The 26,304-nt window shown below is 41.4% G+C and overlaps 1 protein-coding gene across 1 annotated transcript in view; it reads right to left on the bottom strand.

Moving 5' to 3' along the window:
- LOC117358775 (heparan sulfate glucosamine 3-O-sulfotransferase 1-like) overlaps nucleotides 1-26,095 on the bottom strand; it is a 159,595-nt gene extending 133,500 nt beyond the window's left edge. The window contains exon 1 of the mRNA XM_033940418.1: nucleotides 25,592-26,095. The gene's annotated coding sequence lies outside the window, so the exon portion shown is untranslated. The remainder of the gene's footprint in view (nucleotides 1-25,591) is intronic.
- Between the last annotated feature and the right edge of the window lie 209 nt (nucleotides 26,096-26,304).

Genomic DNA, 26,304 nt, shown 5'->3' with positions numbered 1-26,304 from the left:
CACTGGTCTAGATTACAAAATGGCACCTGAATCTGAAAATCACTCTAACCCAGGGGTCTCAAAGGCCCTCCTTGAGGGCCACAATCCAGTCGGGTTTTCAGGTTTTCCCCAATGAATATGCATTGAAAGCAGTGCATGCACATAGATCTCATGACTGGATTGCGGCCCTCAAGGAGGGACTTTGAGATCCCTGCTCTAACCTCTTCAGTATTGGCCGTTTGAGTGCCTAGGAGGAATTAAGGGGAAGCATGTGAAGTAACAGTTAACCTAACCTAAAGCTGTCATGAAGTAAATTTCATAGCTATATGTAGGGTTTGAATATTACCACCATTTGTATAGGTACCAGAGTTCCTAACAGCGCCACTTCTTTTCCATGCTGTAACATTGATTTTCTTTTTTTTAAGCTCTTTTACTAAGCTGCAGTAAGCACTAAAGCATGCTTATTGTGGAACATGCTCAGGTGTCCCACAATAGTTATAACAATAATAATAATAATAATTTTATTCTTATATACCGCCAAAGCCATGGAAGTTCGAGGCTGTTTGTTTACAGCAAGAAGCGCTGGACAATCAGCGAAGAGGTTACAATCAAAGTCAACAGTACAATCTTACATAATGAAAGAATTGGAAAGCTACATAGTTCTTAGCAGAGCTGTATAGATTCTTAGTTTACAAATTGATTGAACAAACTCGTTATGTGTTCAGCGCATGTGACCCATGTGCTAAAAAAAATAGAAAAATATTTGTAGCACGGAGGGTGTGTTTGGAGAAGGAAAAATAGGCATACCCAGCGCTAATTGGTTAACGCAGCTTCACCGCCACACGTTAACAGGATTAGCGCATGGTTGGAGAGGGAACCCTTAAGCCTTGATTCTCTAACGAGCACTTAGTGGCCAGAAGCTGTGTGTCAATCACGTCACAGCGCCGGTTACAGAACTGTGCCTCCGGAAATGTAGGCTAGGGTTTTCCAGGCCTACATTTCTAGCGCCTACCTTTGATGTGAATTGCACCTCCATAGCACTTTAGGTCGCCTAACGCCACTTCTGGCATTAGCCACGCTCACAGTGGTGTTAGGCGGCCTAAAGTGCCTATGGCGGTGCGATTCCGGTGGCGATTTTTTAGGCGCCTTGAAACTCAATTAAAATCATCATTTAAATGGTGGTGTTGAGTGCCTACTGGTGCCTAAAAAAACCCGGCACCGTTTAGAGAATCCGGCCCTTACTGCCTAGTAAGCAGGTGTCAGTAAAGGCTCCCACACTAATGGTCATTAATGGGGGGGAGGAGGGGAAAATAGGAAATGCAGCCATTTTACAGCCTTGCTAAAAATGGCCTCAGCGCGTGGGAAAGCCCCGCGCCACTGATACTGCAGGCCACTTTTTTAGCACAGCATACTAAAAGGGACCTCCACACTTAAACATAATACAGCGACCTCCACACTTAAACATAATACAGCGACCGCCGAGTTTGAATATTGAGCCAATTGTTTCCAGAAATATAGCTCCATTCGACACATGGGATCATAGAAACAGAATAAGAAAGAAGCTCTGAACAACGCTGTGGCTTCAACAGCATCAAATTTTTCTTTTATTGCATTTCCTACTTGTGCGAGCCAGCACTAATTCAAACAACTCTCAGTAGGAAAATAAAACCACATAGATGTTCATGTATCCCTATTGGCTTTATTTGATTAAAGGAACTTGCTTCATTACTGAAGTAAAGTAGAATAATTCCTTAGGGTATTCAAGTGCAATTTTCATGTTCAATATACCACCATAAAAGGATTAGAGAGAATGCTCAGTCCCTATTGCAAGGGAAAACCTGACTGCTGGGACTAGATTTTACCAATATCTTACTAATAACTGAAGTGGGCATTGTTTTATCCAATAGAAAGCCAGATGCAGCGCTTACTAGTTTTAAAACAATAAATTGCAGCAAAATCTTTCTCATTTTCAGAAACTGAAGATTGTAGTAGTGATGACATTTTTCCCTATCTCCCAGATCTAGATTATACTTGAACTGGTAAGGAGTTAGATCAGGGGTGTCCAACTTGTGGCCCGAGGGCCGCATGAGGCCCCGCGGTTGAGGGCGATGCAGTGTTTTCCTCTGCTGCCCCCGGGTGTTTACCATCTTGCCAGTTCCCTCCTCTGTCTTGCTGCAGCGTTTGTGTGGCTCCAGAAATTTTTTTTTTCAGCCAATGCGGCCCATGGAAGCCAAAAGGTTGGACACCCCTGAGTTAGATTATTTAATCTAATTCAAAACAAACATGATTGATGGGTTATCTAAAAAATGTTAATGAGATATTGTACGATTTGAGTATCTTACAAAGAATACTAGACTGCCTCCATCTTATAAGCTAAGGTGGCCAACTGCAATTAAAAAAAAAAAAAAAAAAAAAATGCAACATGTAGCGCCGAGCTTTATTTTTATAGCTAGAAATTTGGTGTTACTGTGTGAACAGAGTATGAAAATAATAAGTCCGTGCTCTTGCTTCCTTCTCTAGCAAAAACGTCAAATTCTGAACTTAGGGCTCCTTTTACTAAGGTGCGCTAGCATTTTTAGCGCATGCACGAAATTACCACGTGCTAAATCACGCAGTACGCTTTTAGAATAACGCCAGCTCAATGCTGGTGTTAAGGTCTAGCGTGTGCTATTCCGCGCGTTAAGGCCCTAACATACCTTAGTAAAAGTGCATAGTAGGTCATGTATGGCAAGCGGGCTCTTACCCCTAGGGAAAATAAACTAGATATACAAGAGAAGAAACCATCAGAAAGTTAACACAGAGAACAACTCAGTCTTTACTTTGCTCTTCAAAAAGCATTAAAAACATCAAGATTAATGAATTCAGGGACAGAAATAATTTTGGGGAAATGAGACTCAATTAATCACTCTGTAATACTAAAACTATGTCAATTCTATTGGTAACATGCATGATTAATGAAACTGCATGCTAAAAAATTGCAATAAGGCATCAATAAAGACATCATATAATTCGATGTATTATCAAAATCCATAGAATCTGTCAATTTTTTCAATAATGATATTATTTAGTGAAATAATAACACCATTGTTCAAACGTACCTGGTTGATATTTATAACATTTTAAAAACTTCAGCTGATGAATTTTGCATAGGTGGCATTTATTGTTATTCACACAGTCTTATCGGATGATGTTCTAGACATGAACAATTGATCCCTGATAGTGGGTATTTCCTATTCCCATTATCTCTAATGTACTAGGAATACTTTGAGTGCTTTAATAGAGTAGATAAATAAATCCCTAATGAGTCTTTTTGTTCTTTAAGAACATAGACCCTGGTTGCATTCGGATTTATTAATTTCTGACAGGGTTTGCTATGAGAAGCTAAATATAAATATTTTACATGCTTAAGAGTTCCTAACATAATTGCCCTGTATTTTACTATAATATTCATGTAAATTAAGAACTGTAAATCTATTAGATCATCATTATCTTTTACCATTAATCAGTAATTAATGATAAAGCTACAGTACCATATAAAGGAGAATAGCTTCATATATTTATAAAATACTATGCTCCATATACAGTAATACAGACAGCAATTTTCTAAAGCATTTCTGTGGATTAAAAACAGAGTTTTTACTAGCATAAATAAAATTTTATAAAACTGTCCAACTTACATGCAAGTTACATATTTATAGCCTGTACAAATGTAACTTTACCCAGAAAAAGCAGAAATGTTCCCAAGATTGTCAGGTCAAAAGCGTGCCGGGCAAAGACGCGAGCAGACAACTGAGCGCAGCGTGGAGGCATGCGCCGAAGAAAAAGACTGTTTTTAGGGGCTACGACAGGGGGTGTGGGGGGGGGAACCTCCCCACTTTACTTAGTACAGATCGCGCCGCGTTGTGGGGGCGTTGTGGGGGGTTGTAACCCCCCACAATTTACTGAAAACTTAACTTTTTCCCTGTTTGTCTACTTTTGGGGAAAACTTAAGCTGTAGGAAAAAAGTTGGCCTTACCACACCCTTAGGTTTTCCCCAAAACTAAGGCCAATTTTCCCATAGCCAGAAAATGGCCAATTTTCTATTTTCTCAATTAATGACCATGTAATAATGTTGCCATTAGTGTAAGGCAATTAACAAAAATTAGCACATGAACTCTTGCTACTACCCATTTTGGGGTGATAATGGTTCTCATACTAATCCTTCATTCATCAGTTAGTGCATGGTAATGTTGATGCGCTAACTAATAAGTGTAAAAATATCCACTACCCAACCACCCCATGGAAAAAAATTTCAAAATACTTTTGCACGTGCTTAATGTTGAACTTACTACAGAATAAGCCCTTTTAAGCTCCATTAGGCATTCATTAGACATGAAAAATTTATGTGCACTGTTAAAGAATATGCCTGAAAGACCCAGGTATTTAGACCTGGTTTTTCTTGGCATACGAGTATGGCTAAAGTTATGACATGCACTGTCATTTAGCACAATTCTATAAGGTGCACGTACCTTTCACAGAATCATGCTAAAGTGCTGTTCTAGACCGCACCATTTTTGTTGGCACCATGTAGAAAATATGGCCCATAGGGGATAATTTTATAACAGGGCTCTTATGTGGGAAGTCCCAAAACGAGTCCCAAAGAGAAGAAAAAAGCATTCATCTCTTACAAACAATCAGGGACACAGGACTCTAGAGTAAAATATCTGGCCAAGTCAAGGGCCGTCAAAGCAGCAGTTAGGGAGGCCAAATTCCGCATGGAGGAGTCTCTAGCAAAGAACATCCAGAAAGGAGATAAATCTTTCTTCAGGTATATCAGTGACAGAAATAAGAACTCGGGTGGGATAGTACGTCTCAGAAAACCAGACGGAGACTTTGTAGAAACGGACTCGGAAAAAGCCCAACTGTTAAATAAATACTTCTGCTCAGTCTTCACCTGCGAGGCGCCGGGAATCGGCCCTCAGCCACAGACAAGGGTTAAATCAGTTGACCCATTTAGTAATTTCAAGTTTACACCCAGCAGCGTCTATTGCGAGCTGTCAAAAATCAAGGTCAACAAGGCAATGGGGCCTGACAACCTACACCCTAAGGTGCTCAGGGAGTTGGGTGATGTCCTAGCGGAACCGCTATCCGCGCTCTTCAAACTCTCCCTTAGTACAGGTAACGTCCCGATGGACTGGAAGACAGCTAACGTCATCCCACTCCACAAGAAAGGCTCCAAGATGGAGATGTCAAATTACAGACCAGTGAGTCTCACATCGATAGTGAGCAAACTAATGGAAACCCTAATCAAACACCAATTGGATAGAATCATGGACGAGGAGAAACTACGGGATCCCCGCCAACATGGATTTACTAAGGGGAGATCCTACCAATCCAACCTGATCAGCTTCTTTGACTGGATGACGAGGAAGCTGGATGCTGGTGAGTCCCTGGACATCGTCTACCTGGATTTCAGCAAAGCATTTGATAGCGTACCACACCGCAGGTTGCTAAGCAAGATGAGTTCTTTAGGTTTGGGCGACACATTGACAAATTGGGTTGGGAACTGGCTTGGAGGTAGGCTTCAGAGGGTAGTGATGAATGTCACCCCCTCCGAAATGTCAGAGGTGATAAGTGGAGTGCCAAGGGCTCCGTCCTAGGCCCGATCTTGTTCAACATCTACATAAGAGACTTGACAGAAGGGCTCCGAGGAAGAATAACATTATTCGCCGATGATGCCAAGCTAAGCAATGTAGTGAACAAGAGCACAACAGACAATAATTCAATGGCAGATGATATGATGCATGACCTACTTCTACTGGAGCACTGGTCTAGGTCCTGGCAACTCAGTTTCAATGCCAAAAAAATGCAAAGTCATGCACCTGGGAAGCCGAAATCCATGCAAGATTTACACCCTAAATGGCGAGATCTTGACAAAAACTGAAGCAGAAAGAGACTTAGGGGTGATTGTCAGGGAAGACATGAAGTCTGCAAATCAAGTTGAACAAGCTTCATCCAAAGCAAGGCAAATCATAGGTTGCATACGCAGGAGTTTCGTCAGCCGTAAACCTGAAGTCATTATGCCACTGTATAGATCCATGGTGAGACCGCACCTGGAGTACTGTGTGCAATTTTGGAAGCCGCATTATCGCAAGGATGTGCTGAGACTGGAATCGGTCCAGAGAATGGCCACCAGGATGGTCTCGGGACTCAAGGAGCTCCCATACGAGGAGCGGTTAGGGAAGTTGCAGCTCTACTCACTAGAGGAACGTAGAGAGAGGGGAGATATGATCGAGACATTCAAGTACCTCACAGGTCGCATCGAGGTGGAAGAGGATATCTTCTTTTTCAAGGGTCCCGCGGCAACAAGGGGGCATCAGTGGAAAATCAGGGGCGGGAAACTGCACGGTGACACTAGGAAGTTCTTCTTCACCGAAAGGGTGGTTGATCGCTGGAATAGTCTTCCACTTCAGTTTATTGAGGCCAGAAGCGTGCCAGATTTTAAGGCCAAATGGGACAAACATGTGGGATCTATCCGCAAAGATAGATAGGGAGGGTCATTGGAGTGGGCAGACTTGATGGGCCGTGGCCCTTATCCGCCGTCTATTTCTATGTTTCTATGAGTCTATTTTAAGCTTTATTTTAAAAAGGTAACACAAGCTCTAATGGGTCTTTATAAATAGACTCGTAGAACCACCCCTCCCAGTGCACAAATGCCAACATACACAATTATACCTACTCTGAAGCTGGGGTAAATGTGTGCAAGTACTCTCCACATAAAATACATAAGTTCATCATAACTCTACCTATGCTCCATCCAAAGTATGCCCCATGAATGCCTATGCATGGCCTGCTTATAACTACACCAAACCTGTAGGTGCATGTACATATATGTGCATAAATTGTCATGCAGGCCATGCATAAAAGGCCTTTTTTGCATGTAAAACCCAGCTATATATTTGGAACAACCTTTATAAAAATTAGCCCATAGAGATACTCCTGCCTTGCAGCAGGTCTACTGCTTTCAAATAATAAGTTTTATAAAGACCATCTTTATAAAATACTATTTCACACAGATCATTCAAAGTGGTTGTTATAACGTAGATTACCGTATATCTCTAGAACCAACACGTTTGGACCATTATATATAACAGGATAGAAAGTCATATGATGACCTCCATAAAAGTGTCATTGATGTTAACTGTCTCATTGGTCCATTTGAGGAAGCTACATCATTGAAGACTTATGGAAAATACTGTCAGGCTTATAGTCAGACCATGGGAGATCACCGGTGACCTCCAGCAGTCCACAGCAATACTGGAACTTCAATGCCGACCACCGACACTGAATTTCCAGTCAGTTTTTGATTGGCCAGGATAGCCAGATGTGCCAATATTCGATGGCTAGCTGGCTAAGTCTCACAGCCAAAGATATATCACTCTTTTAGGCGGCTGTGTGGCTACTGAACTTAACCGATGAGCCACTGGGAAATTTTACCGGTCACTGGCCAATCTGGAGACTGGAATATTCAGAATGAGATTGCTGGCTATGTCTCAGGGAATATTAACAGATAGCCAGCTATGTGCTATTTAGATAGTCGGGGACTGTTTCCGACCATCTAAGTAGTAGCGCAGACTATCGAGCCTCATATGATTTGACACAGTATACAGTTTATGTTTTTATATATATTTATATATATATATATATATATATATATATATATATATATATATATATATATATATATATATATATATATATATATACATATATATATACATATACATATACATACTTTATGAATACATGGGTTAATTATAGTGCAGTATCTTTATCAAATAGACACAACAAAAATGTTCCTACTGTATCTGCCTTCATAAGCTAAGCACCGTTATAAAATTATTCTCTACATACATATGTACAGGCAGGTATCCTGTGATAATTTTGCATGTGCAAGCATTGCCCAAGAAATATAAAATTAAATTAAATTTTTCAGGCTAGAGGCACTTTAAGTGGAGAATAGGCATATACTGCAACTGGTTAGCATAGCTATGAGGGGTGCTCAATAATTTATTTACCTGGGTATGAACAAAAGTAGTAAATGTGTTGAAACTAATGCTGCCCAATTCAGGAAAAAATATTTCGATTCAGCCTATTGAATTGATTTTTTTGATTCGATTTTCCTGCCCAATTGGGTGCTTTTTTCCAAACATTCTGGTAGGTTTATTTTATAGCCTCTTCACCCCCTTTGCCCTCTCCTACCCACACTGGCACTGTAGTGTAACCAACAAAAAAAGAAAGGACTTTTCCTCTCTGTTAAATCCTAGCTCACGTTCACGGTCTAATACCAGCTCTCTGGCAGGATACAAGTTTCAAATCTGACACATTGTAATCACAAAACAGAAAACATTTTTTTTTTTACCTTTTGTTGTCTGGTCATTTTTCAAATCATGTCCTCCCCTTCCATTTCCCTTCCCTCCCCTTGAGGTCTAGCATCTTTCCTTTTTTTCATCTCTATTCCCGTAGCTGCAGCGATGGACCCCCACCATCCCCAGATCCACCATCTCTCCTTTTCTCAACTACCTTTTCATCCAGCATCTCTCCCTCCTTCCCCACCAGTAATCTCTTTCTCTTTCTAACTACCCTCCTATCCAGTATCTCTATCCCCCCTTACACAATCCCTTGTGTCCAACTTCTCTCCCTTTCTGTTCCTTCCCTCCCTAAACCCCATTGTCCACTATTTCTCTCCCTCTCCTGTTTTTAAATCCATTATTTCTTCTATCCCTCCCCCCATCTCCCTTTATTTTGACGTTACAACATATTGCAGGTAGCGGTAGATATTTAGCGATCCACTCCTGCCACCACTCCTTGCGTCTTCTCCCCACTGTGGCCTGTCCTCAGTGAAAACTTCCTGTTTCTGCTTGGGCGGCCGAATGGAGAAAAGATGCTCAGAGTAGCGGCAGGGTAGTGAATCGCATTCGCTACTGCTGTTTTTGCCTTGCCGGGGAGGAGAGGAGAAATACTTCCAGCTGGGGAGGAGAGAGCCTTGCTGCTGCTGATCTGCACGCAGAAGTCCATTCGGGCTTTCCCTCTGCCACCGGAGTCCTTGATTCTGATGTAACTTCCGGTTTTGCAAAAACCAGAAGTTACATTAGATGGAAGGACTCCGGTGGCAAAGGGAAAGCCCAAACGGGTCTCTAGCAAGGAGGCTGACGAATCGGTAAGTTCGATTTTTTCCCAAAACAAATCAATTCAAATCGATTCACCCGAAGTGAATCTGTGAATTGATTCGAAGCTCGAATCAGGCAGCACTAGTCAAAACAAGTCTGTGCATGTTAAATTTAGTATGCCATACAGTGTTGCTAATGGTTTGATCTTAAAAATGGTTGCCAGCTCTCTCTTCCTTATTAAGTATGGGAGAAAATGAATTCTAAAGTGATAAAAATATTTAAAATTAATTAAAAAATATAAATTAAAATAAATATTTCACAAAAAATTAATGAATTCAAACAGAGGTTTTTGACCTACGATAGTACCCTAAACCCCAAATCGGTGTCTTTCCATTGACTGGACTCCATGGGTTCTTTGAGGTCTTTTTCCCTCTGTTTGGATGCTTCTGTGCATCATACATTGTTTCTAGTGTTCTACATCATTTGTTTGTCTTAGGATTATTAATTTTGAACACTAATTCAAGGCCTTCACTGATTTTGCTCAGTTTGTCAAGGTTACTTATACACAGTTGTGGCTCAGTGCAAGTCTAATATTCCAAGAAACAAGATATCAGGAGAGTCCTTGTGCAAATCAAGCAAGAAACTGCTAGATTTGGAGCACCGTTCAGTGATAAAATTTCTTACAAAAGAAAGGAAAAAGCCAAAGAAGATCCATGAACACATGACTGCTGTTTATGGCGAGTCTGCCCCATCATCCTACAAAGTAAAATTTTGGAGCAAGCAGTTTACATAGGGTAGAGAGGCTATTGAAGATGCCTCACACTGGACAGCATGTGGAAGCTAACTTCCACAAAAATGTGCAAGAAAGTCGAGAATTGAATTTTGTCAGACAGTTGAATTAAGGTTTTCCGAATAGCTGAAGAAATGGGCACCTCGGCAGGTACAGTTTGAAAAATAATTCATAAAAAGTTGGGCATGTCCAAGGCTAATGCAAGATGGGTTCCAAGAATGCTGATGCCATGTCAAAAAAACTTGGAGGTGCTCCATGAAGACCAAGTTAATTTTTTTCATTGTTTGGTGACTGGGGATGAGACTTGGATCTATCATAAAGATCCGAGTCCAAAATGGAGTCAATGCTGTGGAAGCACAAGTCATCCCCTACCTCAAAAAAGTTCAATACAGAAAAATCTGCAGGCAAAGTCATGGCAACTGTCTTTTGGGATGATGAGGGACTTTTACTTCTGGAGTTCATGCTATACAAGACAGCTATAACCGGGGAGAGTTATGCCAACACAATGATCGCTTTATGGGAGTCAATCAAGGAGAAAAGATGAGGAAAACTCACAGCAGATGTGTTGCTTCTTCATGACAATATGCCGGTGCACATGTCCCAACAATTACAGTCTGCCATCCGAGAATGTGAATTTCATCAGATGAACCATCCTAAGTACAGTCCTGACCTGGCTCCCTCGGATTATTTCCTGTTCTGAATTTTGAAAAAATCTCTGTGAATAGTGGTTTTCAAGTGATGAAAACATCAAGGAAACTGTGATGTCCTGGTTTGAAGGTCAAACAGAATTTTTTTTTCAAAGGGGTTAAAGTCCTTGCAGGAAAAGTGGATGAAGTGTATGGAGCTATCAGGGTACTATATTGAAAAATAAAACAAAAATGTTTTCAAAATTCTTCTCTTTCCTACTCAGATAGATAAATTATTTAACGCCCCTCGTATATCACCACATGCTAAACAATTAGGTCTAGACTCTACAAAAGCCACTGAAAGTTAAGCAGTGGTAGCTGCCCTACTGCTGCCTAACGTAATTTGTTTAATTGGGTTTAAGTAGTGTGATAACTGGTCAAACCATTAAAACTCAATTAACTCCTCATTAAAAAAATATAATAGCCACCACTACGCGGCCTCTACGACCAGAGCTAGGCCCCTGGAATCCAGTGGCATATAGTGCTGCCAAAGCCCGGAAGTGGGCATGGTTAGGAGTGCTGCCAGACTTCAATGTCATTATGCATCGTTGGCTGCAATTCAGGAAGGACCCTGGGCACTGGAAATATAGGCCAATAAAACCCTGGCCTATATTTCCAACGCCTAGGGTCCATGGAAGCTGTGATTCTGGAGGCGGTGCTTGTTGGTGATTGACACATGGCAGCCTCTCATTTGTAGGCACCGGTCAAATCAGGTAGTGCTTACAGAATCAGGACCTTAATGCATGATTAAGGCATAAGACCTTACCACCTACAAAACAGTACTCATGCACTAATAGCCACATGCTAATGGGAAAATTAGCGCATTACTACTATTAATTATTTCTATAATGCTACAAGACATACGCAGTGCTATACAGAGTCACAAAAATTAGACAGTCCCTGCTTGAAAGAGCTTACAATCTAAACCACAGGTGTGAAACTCAAGGCCCGCTGGCCAAATCTGGCCCGCCTGGTTGTTTTATGCAGCCCATGGTCCGATGCCCCTCAGTGTTACCTGGCGGCCAGCTGCCTCCTCCTCACAGCTGTAGTGGGCATGGAGCTGCGTGCAGTGGCTCCTCGCGCATCCCACGCCTCATCCAGAAGCATTCCCTCCGACTTTGCGATGTCAGAGGCTTCTGGTTTAGGTGCAGGACACACAAGGAGCCGCTGCACATGGCTCTGTGCACACTACGGCTGTGAGGAGGAGGGAGCAGGCCACAAGGTAACACAGAGGGGTGGGGGCATCGGACCACGGGCCGCATAAAACAGCTAGGTTGGAGCCGGCCAGAAGGTTAGACACCCGCCAGAGAGAGGTACAGCATGGAAGGAGGGAGACAACAAAGGTAGGGGGAATGATTTTATTTTCAAGTTAGTGTTTGAATTGTGTCAATTTTGAGCATTTTAGTCTGCTGTCTATCTTTTGCACTGCTCAGGAAGAAATACTTTTTGTTTCTTTTTCTCTGGGGGTTGCACTGCATGCAGAATCTTGAATCTTAGGGTGTTTTTTTAATATATTAGTACTTTTAGATTTTGGTCCCTTATTTGCATAGGGATTATCCGTGTTCTGGTAGGAATGAATGTTGAGAAGCATACAGTGTGTTTTGTGTAGTTTAATTCTGTGGTTAACCAATACAATTATGTGTTAATAAGATTATATTGTGTCTGTATATATGAAAAATAAATGGAAAAAATGGGGTCATAATTAGTATTATTATGGGGGCAGGGTCTGGCCTGCGAGTTAGCCTGTGTTTTGGATTTCGGCCCCTTAATGTGATTGAGTTTGACACCCCTGATCTAAACAGACAAGCAGAATGTCATGGATACAGTTAAGGGGAACAGTTAATCGGCTGGCTGGGTTGGTGGACAGAGGAGTAGGGTTAAGGATTGAAGGCTATATCAAAAAGGTGGGTTTTCAGTCTGCTTTTAAACAAGGGAAGGGGCTTGGCAGACAAATTCAGACAATTTATTCCAGGCAAAGGAGGCAGCTAGATGAAAGGAACGAAGTCTGGAATTGGCAGTGGATGAGAAGGGTACAGCTAAGAGTGGCTTATCTTAGGAACGGAGTTCTCTGGGAGGTGTATAAGGAGAGAAAAGACAGGAGAGAGATTGAGGGGCAGCAGAACTTGAACTGTATGCTAAGGCGGATAGGGAGCCACTGAAGTGATTTAAGGAGAGGGGTGACACGAGTGTAGCGAGGTTAGTTGAAGATGAGTTGTGCAGAAGAGTTTTGCACAGATTGCAAGTGGGAGAGGCAGCACTGCGGGAGACCAGTTAGAAGTAGATTGCAATAATCTAAGCTTGAGGTTACGAAAGTGTGGACAAGGGTCCGGGTAGTGTGCTCAGAGAGGAAAGGGTGAATTTTGGCGATATTATAGACCATTAATTTAAAAATTGGAAAAGTAACCATTTTACCCATGCAGAAAAATGGCTGTTGTGCACAGGAATGACCCATATAAAAACACGCTAAGGCCACGTTTTACTGCAGTTTCATAAAAGGACCCCTAAATAAAGATCTGCCATCCTCCCCTTCCCTCCACCCGAAGATTCTCTCAATCACATCCCTCCACACCCCAAACACCTCCTCCCAAAACCTTGAATACAAGGCCCCCCTCCTCCTGATGCCTCCTACCCCAAAGACCTCCCTCCCAATTCACCTCTTGCCCCATAGACAACTGATTTAACCAAATGTTTGGCTTGTCTTTGTTCAGACATGCATATTAGGCACTGATTTGCTGTGCTCATTTATTCCTAATAATGCTGCTAGAAGGAATCAAATCTTTGTTGCTGTTAGGCTTAGGAATGCTTGCTGCATGCACGATAGATTTGATGGATAGAAATGTGATTTGCAGATGGATAAAACTGGCTTACATCTGTGTGCTTTCAGTATACAGACCTAGCATGAGTGACAAGTGTATTTGATTTGCAGTTTGATTGTAAAAGGTTTGTTTCTGCTGGCTTGCTGTGCATAGCAATACCAAGGACATGAGCATTTGGTTTACAGGTAAGTAAAAGTGAATTCATGTTTGGAACTTTGAAATAACATTACTATATATGCGTTGGTTTATATTTGAGAATGAAATTGCAGCAATCTTTTTTTGCACAAAAACAAACAAACATGCATACATTTGGGGGTATTTTTTTTATAAAGGGAAAGATGGTGGAGTGTGATATACTTTTTTTTTTCTGTGGATGCAATCAAATTGGGTTACATATACAAGTACTGCTTTGTACTTGTGACAATGAAGATTTTTGCACATTTGCAGCAATATATATTTATACAACTCAGTAGCAACAAAAAAAAGCTTAAATATTTTTCATTTAAATCCTAACCTTCCCCCCCCCCCCCTTTTTAGGTTTCTGCCAGGGCCTGGAGTGCTAAATGCTCAGGTGGGGATTGAGGCAGACCCAGTTTTGTAAAGCTAAGTATTGCTTTTGCAGTATTCCTTAAAAAATATAACATAACATGATAACGATTTAAAAATTATAACAAAAATGATAATTATTTATTGAAGCACTTGCACTTTATGAAATGCTACAAAATAACAAAAATTCACACACTTAAATGTTCCTATGAGGACGGCTACCACACGAACATTCAGTGTGGCATTCTGAGGAACCTGTGTGTTGAACTTTTCAGTTTAGGTGGCAAATTGATTTTTAGCATTGCTACTTTGGTGCACACTTTGATTTTGAGTTTCAGATGTTGCTCTGGCTTTCAAAGAATTCCTATGAGCAACGGAGCAGCATCAGAGCATTTTGCATCCCGGGCTGCAGTAGAAACCTTTACTTTGGATTGGTAAAAGAGGTCCTATGATAGGTCTCCAACACATACATTGTAAAACTAAACAACCAGATCCTGTACAGTCAATTGATCGTGTACAGTCAATGCTATCAGAAAGCCATGTCCCTTACATACATACAGACAGATACAACTTCGCCCAATAGGGAAGCCTTTCCCCGGCGGCAGCCTATTCCCCGGTGGGTGGCCAGCTGTGCACCCCCTTGGGGCGTGCACCCAGGATGGACTGCCACTGGTGGCAAACTGTTTGTTCCTCTGGATCCACTGTTTTGCCAAGCTTTTGTGTTCATAGTTAAAAGTTAAAGAACAGGCTAGAAGTATTTGTACATTTTTAGGCGTTCTTTCTGGAAACAAACACCTTATGTCCTGATCATGTTCATCCATCTGCTGTCTGTAGCCCCCTGTTATAGTACTCCAGGATCAGATGCATAGGAACACTGTGCTGGCAAAGACAACAAAGGCAGCCCAGCATTCAGAGTGGTCACAGTCCTTTGCACAATTCAGTCAAGCAAGAGCCACAGGGTACAGTGAGAAAAAGAGAAAAATGAGTGCAGAGCTTAGGAACCGATGGTCAGAAGCTAAGGTCACTGTAGCAGAGAAGAGTGAGCCAAAGCCGTAAGCTAATCACATTGAAGTGGCCAGTCCGAAAACACCTTTGTACCATACTGTCCGACGCAAACAGCAATTCTTGCAGTGAGCCAGGAAAGTAGTAATGGAATTGAATACATACCGCTGTGCTGCAGGACAACTTTTCCAGAACTTTAGAATACTATTTTTACCTGTACAACCTCCACAGTTTATCACCTTCTTGGTCTGATAATATTCAAATTTCTGTATTCAAAGAGATCAATATAAGATTTAAATTTTTCCATTTCTTTTATTTGATTTTATGTTTCAGATGTAAATCTGCTTGGTTTGGTTTTGAGTTTGAGATTTAAATGTCCACAGCACTTGCTTAAAAGAAATTTGCATTTAGTGTGTAAAACAGCTTTCCATTAAGAGCAATGTTACTGGTATGTTTTACAAAGCTCAGAAGTTTTTCAGTTTGTGATTAAGTTTTCTACAGAATGATTTCAAATACCCATGTTGCACTCAGCCTGTTTATTTAGCAATACAAAAAAAGTTTTATTTACATTTCTGCTCTACTATGAATCATGCATGTAAAAAAGAAAAAAACACCACATAAGAATTGCTACTGCTGTGTCAGACCAGTGGTCCATCGTGCCCAGTCCGCTCACATGGCGGCCCTTAGGTCAAAGGCCAGTGCTCTAAATGAGTCCAGACTCACCTGTGTATGTTCCAGTTTAGCAGGAACTTGTCCAAATTTGTCTTGAATCCCTGGAGAGTGTTTTCCCCTATAACAGACTCCGTAAGAGCATTCCAGTTTTCCACCACTCTCTGGGTGAAGAAGAACTTCCTTACGTTTGTACGGAATCTATCCTCTTTCAACTTTAGAGAGTGGCCTCTCGTTCTCCCTACCTTGGAGAAGGTGAACAACCTGTCTTTATCTACTAAGGGGTCCTTTTATCAAGGCACGGTAGGGATTTAACGTGCGGAATACTGCGCGTTAAACCACCTGCCGCGCTAGTCGCCAATGCCTCCATTGAACAGGCAGTTTTTTTGCTTGCCGCGGGGGTTAGCGCGTGATGAAATGTCTGACGTGCTAACCCCGCTAGCGCAGCTTGATAAAAGGACCCCTATGTCTATTCCCTTCAGTATCTTGAACGTTTCGATCATGTTCCCTCTCAGTCTCCTCTTTTCAAGGGAGAAGAGGACCAGTTTCTCTAATCTCTCACTGTACGGCAACTCCTCCAGCCCCTTAACCATTTTAGTCGCTCTTCTATGGAACCTTTCGAGTAGTACTGTGTCCTTCATGTATGGCGACCAGTGCTGGACGCAGTATTCCAGGTGAGGGCGCACCATGGACCGGTACAGCTGCACGATAACCTTCTCCGATCTGTTCATGTTCCCCTTCTTTATCATTCTTAACATTCTGTTTGCCCTTTTCGCCACTACTGCGCATTGTGTGAACGGCTTCATCAACTTGTCGATCAGAACTCCCAAGTCTCTTTCCTAGGAGGTCTCTCCAAGTACCGCCCCGGACATCCTGTTTTCGTGCATGAGATGCATCACTTTACACTTATCCATGTTGATGCCCATTTCTTGAGCTTGATTATGTCATGTTGTAGATCTTCGCAATCTCCGTGTCTTCACTATGCATTACCACCCATTTACTTTTAATTAGCTGATATGTTGCTATATTCAGACTCACAGGAAAAGTCCCGATTCATTCAAACTAGATTTGTACAGTACATAAAATTAAAATATATAGTTGCCCATTACATATACTGTATGAAAAGTGTGAGTAAGGCCCTTAATTGCTTTGTTCTATGCTTGGTTAATTTTATGCTTTATAAACCTGTAGCAGAGTCATGTGTTTATAGCTCTGAACACTACACATATAAATACTAAAGTAATTGATTGAGGTCTATAATTATATCTACTGTATATATGCAAATATAAACCGATCTGAATGTAAACTGAGGTAATCTTTCTTGTGTCCTAAAAAGTGGGAAAAAAGGTTAACTCAAACATAAAATACTGAAGAAACTTAAGGAGTAAATACTGGAATTACTTGTGTTGGATCAATAATCTTAGAAATATCTCCACAAGCTTGCTTCATTAAAATATACATAAATACAAAAAATATATATATTATATATTATATCAGTAGTACTTTAAAGTGCTAAAAAAAGTGCCTTAGTGCTTTGAAGTGCTTGGAAAGTGCTCAGTAACAAGAACTGCAGCCAGCCATTCGGAAAGTGGCGCGGGCCCAAGCAGGAGCGTGTAAAGCTTGGCCCTAACCTCTGCACTCCTGACTCGTGCGCCTGCTGCTGGGAATACAGAGCCATACGCTGGACCACCAGGCTTGGAAAAAGGTTTGGCGGCAGCGGCAACAGCAGCGGGGGGGGGGTTTGTTTAAAAAAAAAAAAAAAAAAAGTAGTGTGGCTGCAGCGCGGGGGAAGTGTTTTGTAATTATACTGGGGGTGGCGAGCTGTGCTGATAGGTGGTGCGGGGGAGTGTTTTGCAATTGTATGGGGGGGGCCGGCGGGCAAGGTGGTGCGCAGGAGGAGGGGGGCTGTTGCAGCTGTGCAGGGGGATTCCAAATTTTGCACCTTCGCTTCATAAGACGCACCGAGATTTCCACCCACTTTTGGGTGGAAAAAAGTGTGTCTTATGGAGCGAAAAATACGGTAACTTTTAGCCGTTAACTGCAAATATTCAGCTGAGACCACCTTATCTTGCAACAAATACTAGCATTTAACCAGTTAAGCATTATTAAATTGGTCTGAACTGTTTCTGAATAGTTAAATAGCGCTGAATATTGTCCAGTTAATGCATAAATTCCAAGAATGCCCCTGACCCACTCTTATGCCTCCTACATTCACACCCCCTTGCACATAGGGAATGGGAAAGGGAAAGGGACTTTTAAACCACTTTTTGGGGTTACAAATTCAAAGCAGTTTAATCAATTTGTAACCTAAGGATTCATTGTTTTACTACTTTTATCTGTATGTCGCTATCTGATGATTTTACATTGTGCTTTTTCTCCGATTGTCCAGCACTTCTTATTGTAAACCACCTCAAATTATTATGGCTTTGGCGGTATATAAGAATAAAATTATTATTATTATTATTATTTTGTGCAATGGACGATTACGTGACTTGCCTAGGGTCACAAGGAGCAGCATGGGGCTTAAACTCACAACCTCAGTGTGCCAAGGCTGTAGCTCTAACCACTAAGCCACTTCTCCCTATAAGTGCAGTTAAAGGACAATTAATACCTATCATCATCAATAATTATTTGTTAGTGCCAACTGGCAGTTTAATTTGTCAAATTCTTGAAGACACAATTATTTGTTGAGGTGTTTTTGTGAATGAATGGTCTACGAATAATAGTTACCGTATTTTTTGCTCCGAAAGACGCACCGGACCATAAGACACACCCTGGATTTAAAGTAGGAAAACCAGGAAAAAACAAACAAACAAACAAACAAAAAAAAAAAACACCCCCACACACCCAACCAAATTGTGTACTAATATATACCAGGCTCTGCACCCAGCCCCACCTCACTCCCTGCCGCCAGGCTCTGCACCCTGTCCCCCTCCCTCTTTGCCAGGCTGTTCCTTTCATTTTTCATATACACATACACAATACACACAGCAGATATAAATTATCAAAACAGACACATTTTGATCACTAAATTGAAAATAAAATAATTTTTCCTACCTTTGTTGTCTGGTGATTTCATGAGTCGCCGTCCTTCCTTTCTTCACTCAGGCCCAACAATTATCCCTTTCTATTCCCTCCCTCCCATGTCCCGAGTTCGTGCCTCCTCCCACTTACTGCCTTCCAGCCTTTGTTCTTTGACCTACCTCCCTCCCATGTCTCCTCACTGCCTTCCAGCATTTGTCCTACGTTCTCCCTCCCATGTCCCGAGTTCGTGCCTCCTCTCCCTCACTGCCTTCCAGCCTTTATCCTTCGTCCTCCTGCCGCGATGAAGCCTGCCTACCCTCCGCTGATTCCTCCTCCTGTGGCCAGGGTCTGCCGCTGCACTGCAATTCAAGTTCTGACATCGTGAGAAGGATTGTGGGCCGGCGACGTGCAATCGCTGCACGATGGCCCTTCCCTTCCTGGAGTTGCAGCGCAATGGCGGCCAGCAGGGAGCAGCAGCGGTGAGCAGGGAGCAGCGGCGGCAGACAGGCAGGGAGCAGCGCCAGGGGCGGGTAGCAGTCAGCCCATGTACCCCCAACGAGTGGGACATTTAAAAAAAAGGTACAACAGGGTGGGTGGGGGTGTTTAAAAAAAAAAAAAAGTTGTCTCCGCTTCATAAGACACACCGAACTTTCCACCCAATTTTGGGTGGAAAAAAAAGTGCATCTTATGAAGCGAAAAATACAGTAATTTAAGATCAGAGATTTTCTTACTCTTTAGAGGATACAGTTACTTACTGGTGTACTTATGTAGAGGATATGAATATGATTAGCAGGGCAATTATTTTGTAAGTTTATTGTAAACTGCCTAGACTTTTTAGGAATTGTATGAGTGTCAAAACTGTTACAGCCACGGCCGGCGCTAAAAACTGTGCTACGATTTTGTAAAAAAAAAAAAAAAAAAAAAGGGGGGGGAGGGTAAGTTACAGACATAATTGTAAGAATTTTATAACCTGTGCTAAGCATAAAATTGGGTGCACAAGATTATAGAACGAGGGGGAATATGTGGAAGTGTGAGGTCCAGACTAGGATATTCATATTTTTCTGGTGTTTTACAATAGGCTCTGCCATCTCGGAAACTTTTGTAAAATACATATAAGGAAGCCAACAAATATTACCTAGCACATATAGTGGGAGAAGCACCTTTATAAAAATAGACATAGATCAAAAGAGACAGGTTCTGCATATAAGAATGGCACTTATACTTGGCAAGGGCAATTCTGTAATTGAGTGTCTGCATTTGTGCACCCCTTGCATGCATAATTATATAGAAATTAGCACTTATACTCATAAGTGGGTAGGTGTGGCTCACTGGTAAAGCTGCTGTCTCTGCAGTCAGGTTGCGAGATCAAATCCCAGTGCTGCTCCTTGTGACCCTGGTAAGTCACTTAATCCTCCAGTGCCCATCACTTTTGAATGTCAAATGTCAACTCCATCAAAAAGGTTGTATACAAGTCCCCATTCCCCCACTCCATCCAACGTACACTCTGTTCAGCTTACCAAAATTTACTCGTAATCCCCATCAGACCCGATCCTACCAAGAGTGTGAACTCTTCCCCCCATGCAATCCGCTAAGAAGATCGACTGTCGGCTCCGGGCGGCTTTCCCGCAGAGGAGAGAATCCTGCATTCACCGTGGGCCTCATCTGGGGCAGCCTCCTTGGAGTGGCTGGGGCATGGGCAGTGTGTCTGGGAGGGAATGCATGGATGGGAGAACATCGCAGGGGAGGAGACATAGGCATCCTGGGACTGTCTGCCAAGTCTCTTCCCTGAAGAAGCCCTTTCTGGAAACGTCAATCGCTCCTCCTAAACTTACTTGCTCCACTTCATCACTGACGCTGAAACCGTGGATTGAAGACAAAGTTTTATTTTATTTTTCTTTCCAGCTTATGATTTATCTTTAATCTTATCTATTGTTTTGCCTTTTGTCTTTGTTTTGTTCTATTTCTATCATTTAAATTTCTCCAGAATTCTACTGTTCAACGGCTCCCCCTTCTGCTTCTATTCCTTTCTCTCCTCTCTTCTACCTTCCAAAGTATTTAGATCAATGCTGTCTTGTTAAAATGTTTATTTTATTTTTATTTTTCCTCTAACTCTACTTTTCACTTCTCTATTACCCTCCAGGTACTTTAGTTAGATTGTGAGCCTTCGGGACAGTAAGGGAATTTTTCAAGTACCTTTCTTATTTCTAATCTTAATATATATTTTCTGTAAACCGCTTAGAACCTAACAGATGTAGCGGTATATAAGAAATAAATTACATTACATTACATTACATTAAGGGCTCCTTTTACGAAGCCGCATTAGCAGCTTTATCGCATACGACTTTTAATCACACGCTAACCCCCCGCGCTAGCCTGAAAACTACCGCCTGCTCAAGAGGAGGCGGTAGCGGCCAACGCGGCCGGCAGTTTAGCACACGCTATTATGCGCGTTAAACCGCTAACGTGCCTTTGTAAAAGGAGCCCTAAGGGTTATTAATACTATGAGAAATTGCATTTTCTGACACTGCCCACACATTATGGAACTCAGCGCCAGCTTATATTTGAGAATTCATTAGACAAATTTAGATCCAGCTTAAAAAACTATGCTTTTTGCAGTGCAACTGTCCTTTTAAGGATGTTCTCTTTTAACCAACTAGTAGAATTTTCTTCTGACCAGCCTTTATGCTCAAGAAAGAACTGCAGTATCCATCCTACCTTTTGTTTTTTCCATTTTTGCTCTTTCCTTTCAAAAATATTGTAGTTCTTCCCCCCCCCCCTTTTTGTGCCAGTATATTCATCTGTTTTAAAGTTTAGTGTTATGTTGCTGTTTTTTAAAACATTGAAGTTCTTTTAATATTTGATGTCATTTTATTATTCTGTCTTAATTGTCTTTACATTACTCAAATGTATTATGAATGTTAGCCACTTTGAAACTTTGAAAAGGCGGGATAACAAAATTTAAATAAACTTGAAAACTTAAGACTGCCTAAATGCTATTCTGTATCAGCACACATGCATGGCTGGAGCTCCTACATATGCACTTATTTAGTGAATACTGTAATTTATGTGCACCTCTACCATATTTTCATGACCACAGTTATGCTAGGTTTATGGCTGGTTTACCTGCAAGTGCAAAAATGTAAAGTATGCCAACATGGGTAATCTATAATGGAATCTGGCTGCCCATATACAGAATAGGTTCTCATCAGAGGGTGCCCCCCTCTCTGCCCCTTCCCTGCCACACTCATGTCCTCCCTTCACCAGTGCAAGTAGCTTCTCCGGTTTGCTGCTCGCGCCAGCATTGGCTTTCCCTCTGATGTTACTTCCTGGCCCTGCGACCCTGAAGTGATTTCAGAGGGGCACCAGGATGGTGTGAGCAGCAGACCGGAGAGCTGAGAGGTGCCAGCGCCCACCAAGAGTTCACCCCATCCCCTTACTATGCCACTGGTTCTCAGCGCACCACATTGGGACACCTAAAGGGAGGTGCCTACTTATAGAACTGCCTCCACAGTGATCCCATCTCAGATGATTATACATATGACAGGATCCAGTTGAGCAGGGATTCTACTTAGAAGACAAAAAAAAGAGGGGAGTGGGGTATTAAGGACCATAACACTTTCGATCCCTTGTTTTAAGCCCTAGCCAAAACAAGAACGTTTATATAACTTGTTTCTCTTGCTTTGCAAGGTACAAAATGTGAAATGAGAAATTCATATATAACATTTTACAAATCATGCTTATGCCATGCTCCCTTGAAATTTCTGAAATCACTTTTTACATGTATAAATGCTATTTGCACATGTAGATGCTTCTAACATAGCTTCATAAAGCAGGTGCTATGTTTTCCTGCTGCCTAGAATTTATCATGCAGGTTAAATAAGAATAAGTGCTTATCTGGATAATGTCTTGCTAATCTTTTCTTAAAAAACAAACAAACAAACCCAGAAGAAATGATATTATTGATCCAGATTAACTTTGCCATCACCAGAGATTCAGTGCTTTCAATTCTTATGGGCTTTGCTATTGCTGTTGCCGACAATTATACTCAGCATAAAAAAACTGGAGGTTATTTTGTATTTGAGGTTTCTTAATGTAACAGAACCACATCCAGTGCTAATAATTTCCACAAATCAGCCTGAATATATAGGACTGATTGTACTCTCACCCATACCTCTTGCTAATACATGTGCAAAAAGGGGCAGTCATACAAAATAGAGAATGACAATTTGACAAAATTCATTACCGTTCCCGTCCCCGCAAATAACCATGGGAAACAATCCCATGTCATTTTTTAGTGTCTTTCTCAGCCTTAGTTCTTCTACACCAGCATTCTTCAATGAAAGGCTTGAGGGCCAGTGGCTGTGCCTATTCATACTCTGATTCTTATGTGAGCCAATTATAGGATAATCAAGCCATTGTGACATCACTTATGAGGTTGGCTCTTAATGGTGTAATAAAGCATTATGACATCACAGTATCAGCTTTGGATACCAGAGACTGTCATTCTTTAGTGTCTATCTCAGTCCTTCTACACCAGCATTCTTCAATTCAAGGCTTGAGGCTCAGTGGTTGTGACCATTCATACTCTGATTCTTCCCTCGCTCCTTAAGGAATGGCACGGAGACGGTTTCCCACAGGGACAGAACAGTGATAATTCTGTCACCATGTCATTCTCATCTATAAAACATAAAGGGACCCTTTTACAAAGCTGCTTTTAGCATGAATGCTTGCCCCGGGGTGTACCGAGGCATCCCGTGGTAAATTTTGCATGTGTATGCAAACCATGTGCTAAAATTTTTTTTCTAACTATGCAAAATCAGCATGACAGTATTGCCACATCCTGATCAAATGATAAATGCAGTTTTAGCATACGAGTCCCTACCACTTACAAAATAGACGGTGGTAGGAGTTCATGCAATATATGGGAAAAGCTGAAATTTGGTCATTTTATCCCCGAGGTAAATATGGTGGCCTTAGTTTGTGGGAAAGACCTGTGTAAGAGTGCACTAAGGCCACTTTTTGCTGTTATTTTGTAAGTGGTAGGGACTCGTATGCTAAAACTGCATTTATCATTTGATCAGGATGTGAATAGAGACCCATCTCTCATGCCACATAGGCAACATTTGGAGTTAGCTATTTTAACAGGGGTTCATAGCGTTTTATGACTAAGAAAAAACAGATTGTATAATGGCACTAGAAAGGGAGGTAAGCACTTTTTTCATCCTGAACCAGCTTCACTGCTTCAGAGCCAGTTCCTAGAGTCTACATTTACTTCTCTGTGGATATGCCAGGACATCCTCTTTTTAAGCAGTTGTGTTGTACAAACTCAACTTGTTTATTTTGTAATTGGGGGAAGTGCATTTTTGATGAATGGATTGTGCTATAAAAAAATATTGAAATAAAAAAATGACCCCCCAAGAGCACACGTGACCTATAACTTGCAGAATTGGCTGCCTGAGTATTTCTATGCCTTTGAATGATATAGATTCCATCAAAATATCACTGCTGTATTTGCATACGTTTGTCCCAAGTTCTTGCAGTGTTACTAAAACTTTTTAAACTTCAGCTAATGGAATTTTAGTTTCAATTTAGATTTGTACAATCTTTCAAACCTTGTACTCAGATGTGTCATGTGTTAACTATAACACCACCAGCTGACAAATCCAAAAAAAGCTTAGCTTGATGCGCATAAAGAAATATCTTTCTCCCATTAGTTCTGGAGTCACAGTTCAGAAGTGGAGATTTCACATGAACTTATTGATGTAATGTTTCATTCTGAGGTCACAAAGGCTTTTCCTAACACCAAAAGTTGAGCCCTGTAAAGGATCCTGGATTAATTTTTTTTTTCTTTTCCAAGCACTGGCTACTCTTCAGTTTCAGTCACTAGCTATTTAACTTCATTCTGGTGTCTGGAGTGCATTAGAATACTCATAAAGATTCAAATAATTCTTAACTAAACTATAGAACAAGAAATTATCACCCTTTTATCATCAGGTTAAGCCTTTCACATGAAGGTGTATCTTATGTGATCAGCATTACAAACTTGAGTTCACTTGTCACTTCGTTACAGGTAAGATTACCAAATATGCACTACAATTTACCGAACTATCTTTGTGTAAGTAAATAATGCTGCTGAAACGTTTTTATAATTTTTTTTTTTAGGCAACAGTTTCACTATACAGAATACAGTAGTTTGAACAACAAATGTGTTATAAAAATATTAGCTGAGGTTATTTAAAAAGTCCATATCATCCAGGATTGCAACATGTAAATACAACCTTTAAGAGCAATTAAACATCTTGGATAGAAATAAATCTGCCATGTCTGGTGGGAAATCTAAATTTCATACTTGGGTGCACAATTCCAGGCATCCCAGAAGTATTTGGAAGCAACTCTCTGTATACCGTGTCATCAATGATTTATAGCTATGTCCAAGCTGATGTTGGCAAGCCTTAATAAAGCAGATGCAATAGCAGTTTTATTTAGAGATAGTGCCTCAGTATGCAGATTAATTAGCATCTCATGCCCTGAAGATCACATTAAATGGTTATCTGCGCTTAATAGATCCTCTTTTTTTTCCCTTCAATAACGTGTAAGTTCTAATCTAAAGTACGTGCTTCGAGCTTTAAAGGACCATTAGCTCGACGGCTTCTTCTAGCTGCATTTTTACAATTTGGAAATCTTTCACTAACTTGTTAGATTAGTTTAGAAAGATGGTTTCCTTTTCAGGTAGTACCTTTCTATCAATAGATCTTAATACGATTAAGTCAAATCTGTCACGAAGTAGCTGCTTCTGAAAAGTGTGACAAATCTCGCTCCTATTAAATGCATTTCACAATTGAGATTAATATGATAAATGACAGTCAGCGATAACATGTACAGCGAGCAACGTTTTGGATTAAAAAAACAACAAAACGATACATTCTTTACCTCTGCGGGAGTCACGGAGAGAAATACGGTAATGCTTTTCGTTCTTCAAAGATTTCGCTCCGATAGCTCTGGCACCGAAGACAGCAGCCTCTCCCGCCCTCCCTCCTTCTCACGCCGCCGCGTTAAAGCTGGAGTGCATGGCGCAATCTGTTCCAGGCAAATGCATGTACAGCAGCCCGCACCATTATCAATGAATCGGCCTCAAAACCCAGCGAAGGCGAAGTAAAGAGAGGGGGAAGGAAGGGACGGGTTCTGGGAAACTAGAAGCCGGTAGCACGGCTGCTCCAATAAGGTTTGCATGTCGCCTTTTCCTGCTCAGAAGGGTGGGAGAGGGAGAGTCTACGCTCTTTTTCCAGTGGAAGCTGAAGGGTAGCTGCCTCCTGCCAGCAGAAAGGCAGGCAACACAAATGCTCCCTTTCAGAATAACTCCGGCTGTAAATCAGTTCATCTAAAGTTGAGCTGTAAGCCGGCTCCGGAATGGTCACTGTGCGTAGTTCTGATTGGTCGCTGAACGGTGCCTCCTGATTGGTAAACGCTGTTTCCCCCGCCCCGTTTGTTTCTCTTCAGGTAGAGAGAGGCTGCGGGCAACGGCTGAGCGTAATACCGGTAATCATCAATAAGCTAGTGATAGCTGGCGTTTGTTTTTAAGCGGCTATCCAATTGTGAAATAAAATGTAGAGTTTTCCCCCTAGATATTTCAGCTGAAAATGCAG

Source organism: Geotrypetes seraphini, chromosome 4 (genome assembly GCF_902459505.1).
Source record: "Geotrypetes seraphini chromosome 4, aGeoSer1.1, whole genome shotgun sequence".
In the NCBI taxonomy this organism is placed as follows: Eukaryota; Metazoa; Chordata; class Amphibia; order Gymnophiona; family Dermophiidae; genus Geotrypetes; species Geotrypetes seraphini.
Note: the sequence above shows the minus strand (reverse complement) of the source record. Positions and strands in the feature narration are given on the sequence as shown.